Source organism: Cebus imitator, unplaced genomic scaffold, assembly GCF_001604975.1.
Source record: "Cebus imitator isolate Cc_AM_T3 unplaced genomic scaffold, Cebus_imitator-1.0 Scaffold166, whole genome shotgun sequence".
In the NCBI taxonomy this organism is placed as follows: Eukaryota; Metazoa; Chordata; class Mammalia; order Primates; family Cebidae; genus Cebus; species Cebus imitator.
Genome location: NW_016107481.1, coordinates 1,885,126 through 1,889,684, shown reverse-complemented (window position 1 = coordinate 1,889,684; position 4,559 = coordinate 1,885,126). Strand labels below are relative to the sequence as shown.

General features: G+C 49.8%; 1 protein-coding gene across 4 annotated transcripts in view; it reads left to right on the top strand.

Moving 5' to 3' along the window:
• Positions 1-981: 981 nt before the first annotated feature.
• The window catches only part of TGFBR3 (transforming growth factor beta receptor 3), a 222,546-nt gene continuing 218,968 nt past the window's right edge, over positions 982-4,559 (top strand). For 3 of the 4 annotated variants that reach the window (XM_017544140.1, XM_017544136.2, XM_017544139.2), the window contains exon 1: positions 982-1,376. The gene's annotated coding sequence lies outside the window, so the exon portion shown is untranslated. The remainder of the gene's footprint in view (positions 1,377-4,559) is intronic. The other variant, XM_017544137.2, reaches the window with a different exon arrangement.

Below are 4,559 nucleotides of genomic sequence, written 5' to 3'. Positions count from 1 at the left end.
TAGTGGAGACGGGGTTTCACCATTTTGGCCAGACTGGTCTCGAACTCCTGACCTTGTGATCCGCCCGTCTTGGCCTCTCAAAGTGCTAGGATTACAGGTGTGAGCCACCGCGCCCGGCCTGAACTGAGTCTTGATTAGTGTTAGCCGGTAGCCATTTGTGGAAGGTCGCACAGTAGTCAGGACTGGTCTTTGAAACCTATCAGTCCATGGTCATTTGACCTGCCTGTTTGTAAAACAATGTTGTTACTTAAGTATACTTTTTAATAGAAAAACTGGGTATAAGCAACAGTATCAAAGTGGTGTTCTGATGCCTGCATTCAACTTTGGCAGCGTGCACTTGACAGGCACAGGTACTCAGGACGTTGCCCCGCCGACCTGTCTGTCGTTCTTATGGCGCCCATCTTAGAGTAACGCCGGTAATGCTGATCTTGCTCCATTATTTGGATTAATTTATTGAACTAGCAGGGAAACGGCTTGGTAAAGCAGTCTCAGCTGCTAGAGAAGAAGAGGCAAGACTCCACCGGCGCCCACCATCAGAGCACGACAAGAAGAAGGACCGGAGGTTGGGAAAAAAACACAGGGACAGAATGAATGTGTGCATAGCCGGGGGGGAGGGGTACTGGGGAGAGGGCAAGAGGCTGTGATCAGATTATCTGAGGTTTCAGAACTTCTATATCAAGACCAAGGAACCAAATGCAAACCAACTCCTCCAGGGAGCCCTGGAAAGTTCGAAGGACATAGTTTGAGGGAGCGAGTCCTGCAGCTCCTCGCGCCCTCGTCTCCCCCGCGCTTCCCCCAGGACAGGGGCCGCCCCAACCCGGGTGCGCTGAGCCTGGCAGCGCCCGGAGCCCCTTCTCTCTTTGCCTCCTCGGCCCGAAGGGAAACCCAAGCTCGAGCAGCGTTCGGGGCTCACCCATCAGCCGCGGAGGCAAAGGGGGAGGAGAGAGGAGGCGGGAGGAGGAGTTTCTGGGCGGCCGAGAGCCCCCGGTGGGGCTGGCTGAGAAGCGCCCTTCCCCCCGCACGCTGATTGCTGTGGCGTCCTGCCCGTCCCCGCCCGCGTGTGTACGAGGGAGGGCCAGTGCGCCCGGTCGGCCCGATGGGGGTAATCGAGGGTTTCGGGGACGCGGAGCGGCACTTTCCTCTTCCCAGAGAGTGAGGGAGGGCATCGGCTGCTCTCGCGCCCGGCCACTTTCCCTGCGCGTTTCCCGGAGCTCCCTGCAGGAGGTGGGAGTCCCCGGCGGGTCCGGATGGCGTAGTTGTGCCGCGGCGAAGCAGCTGCCGGAGCTCGCCGTCGCCGAGCGCTGGGCGGGGAAACTTTCCGCCGCTTTCCTCCAACTTGCCGCGGGTGGATCTCCGTTGGACACACCGCCACCGAGGTACGTGCCGGCCCAGCCCTGCGGCGCTGCAGCCCGCCGGGGCCGCGGGCTCTGCAGGCTGCGCGGCGCCCGTCGGTGCGGCGCGGGGTGCCAGTGCCTGCTTCCCGGCCGGGGTCACTCCAGCCACAGGGACCTCCGGGCTTGAGAGGGCGGCGCTGGTGGGGCGGTGTTTACGCTCCGGGGAGCAGGGACTTGTGGCCAGCGGTGCGTGGGGAGCGGCCGCACGGGGCGGGCAGTGCCCTGGACGATGCGCAGTGCTGGGGAGGAATTCTCCACGCCTGCCCTCACTCTTCCTCTCCGTGGTTTCTTCTGACCCCTGCGGGGCGCGGTGGCCACTTCCCCCCCGGCGCGTGACAACGTCGGTGGGAATGGTTTGTTGTGGGTTCGCAGTCAATTGCCGTGGCCCAGGCTGTGGCTCCTGGACTAAGGCACCGACGCGGTTTGCGCTCCCCGCTGGCCGCGCCCTCGCGGTGCTTCGCGGGCTGTGCAGCCAGTTGCAGCTCGGCCCCTCCCGCAGAGAACGCGCCCCGGTTTATTTTGAAGGCTCTCTTCGTGTATTCGTTTGGTTAGGACAAACTTGGAAATTTTGGACTGTCGCTAGAAGAATCTGCTTGCAGACTTGATCTTATTAGGGCATTTGCCCCACTTTGCAGAATCGCGTAGTCATGAGCGGACGTGTCAAGCATGAATTACCTTGGCAAAGTAGAACTTAGTGGATTTGATGTCCTCACAAAAAGCTGGAAGAAGAAAACCGTTCAATTTCCCTGGCTGTGAAGTGGGGATAGTAGTACTTGCCCGTAAAGTTGCTGTGAGCTCCGAATGATTCAGTGTGTGCAAGGTGCCACAGCAGTGCCTTGCACCCAGTAAGCGCCGCACCGAGGTGAGCGCTGCTTCCCCCTAGCCCTGCGGTGGCGGGATAGGAGCGGAGAGGGCAGAGGATAGTAGGAATGACCGTCTGTGATGGGGAACCAGGAGTTATCTCCTCCCGAAGAAGTGAGCGGTTTTGGAGAAGTCTCCACAGGTAGTAAAAACACATCGTTTTCCTGAATGGTACTCAGACTGCAAACAGTTACTTCAGTGTGGACTCAGCTGTTTCTTTTGGATAATAACAGCTAACGTTTACTAAGCCCATGCTATGTGCACTTAATCCTCACAGCATCTCTATGGTGAAAGTGCTGTTAACCCTGTTGTACAGAGAAGACACTAGAGGTTAGGTTACTTGTCCAAGATCATACGCAACTTTCTGTTAGTTCTGACTCCAAAGCTAGCTTCTTCCCTCAGCGGAGAGCGGCAAATGCAGGCTGATTTGTGTGTACGTAGATTTGTGTGCATAGTCCATGAGTCTTCTCCCATCTTTCAGCTTCCTATTTGAGCTGAACGCGTATTTCTTTAAACATACATAAGTATCTGTGATGAATTTAGGTGATTTTACATACTTATGAGGGTGCCGAATTAAAGTTCCTTTGAAACTGGCCCCAAATAATTATAAATAGATCTCTGACTTATATTACTTGACACAGATTTTTCTTTTTTCTTTTTCTTTTTTATGCATGGATAATTTTTGTATTGTTCATAGATATTTTTTCCTTTTTCGAGATGGAGCCTCACTGTGCCGTAAGGCTGGAGTGCAGTGGCACGATCTCCGGTCACTGCAACCTCCAACTCCCAGGTTCAAGCGATTCTCCTGCCTTGGCCTCCAGAGTAGCTGGGACTACGCTACAGATGCCCTCCACCACGTCCAGCTAATTTTTGTATTTTTAGTAGAGACGGGGCTTTGCCATGTTGGCCAGGATGGTCTCGATCTTTTGACCTTGTGATCCATCTGCCTCCGCCTTCCAAAGTGTTGGAATTACAGGCGTGAGCCACTGTGCCCGGCCAACATGGATCTTTATTCTTAATTTATTTTATTAATTCTCCAGACATTGTTGATCACCATTATTTGGCTTCCTTAGGAAACAGCTTGAGGTTGGCACAGGAGGTAGGGAAATAATTCTTACCCCCTTAAGGGCTATTAACATGAAATTGATTACATGCCATTGTGTCAGTTAAAGGATGTTGCTCTGTTTCTTGCTGTTCTTTGCTTTTGGCTTTATTTCTGCATTGTTCAGTGTTTCAAGGCTTCAGCACCTTTTTTTTTTTTTTTTTTTTTTTTTTTTGCTCTTCAGTTTGTCATTTGTCAACTTAAATTTTTCCTGTTTTGATGGAATCTGAGCATTATATGGCAGCTTTGCCTGACAGCTGTTGATTCAGCTCATGTTTTTAAATATAAAAATCACCAACATATTTTTGAACCCCAGCACTTCAACGGCAACCCCTGGGGAGTTCATTGTTATTTTGAATATTAGTCAATAGGGGGAGCATAACACATTATTGATATCTCTAAGGCACATAAACCCGTTTTTAGAGTATTACACATATATTTTGAAAGGGCAGAATGTGGCTTTATCTAGCAAAATAAAAGTTACTTTTGGAGTTAATAATGGAGGACTAGATTTAATTCGAACTGATTAAAATAAGAATGACCTTGAGGACAGGGCCTGTATGTTGAATACATGTCAAGAACTCCATGGTGGCCGGACAGATAATAGATAAACACACATATAGTTTTCTTCAGTTTTTTTCCTTAGGAGGTGTGTAGGCCAGGCACAGTGGCCCAAACCTGTAATCCCAGCATTTTGGGAGGCTGAGGTAGGAGCATCACTTGAGATAAGGAATTAGAGACCACCCTGGGCAATATAGTGAGACCCCCATCTCCTTAATAAATGAAGTTTGTATGTAAACTAATTTTGTGTAGTGTGAATAATATTTCAACTTATCTAGGAGAACTGGAAATCCAGAGGAATTTGTGAATCCTTTTGTAATGATCCTCATTTGTCTTTTGTAGAAAACTGGATATAATGAATTTGTTCTCAGAGAGGTTGGTGTGTTCACAATCCTGTCATCATCTTTCATTAACATCTTTTAAGTGCAAGACAATAGGGGATCAGTAATCCTAAATAACAGCAGTTCTATTACTGTGCATTCCTCAGAGACTTGTGTTAACACTCAAGTATAGTAATAGTTCAGATGTATCATATTTGATACTAGTATAGGTGTGATGTGTCTATAAATACTCATACCTGTAAATATAAACAATAACAATATGCTTGGAAAATCAAACTTGACTTTTTTTTTTTTTTTTTT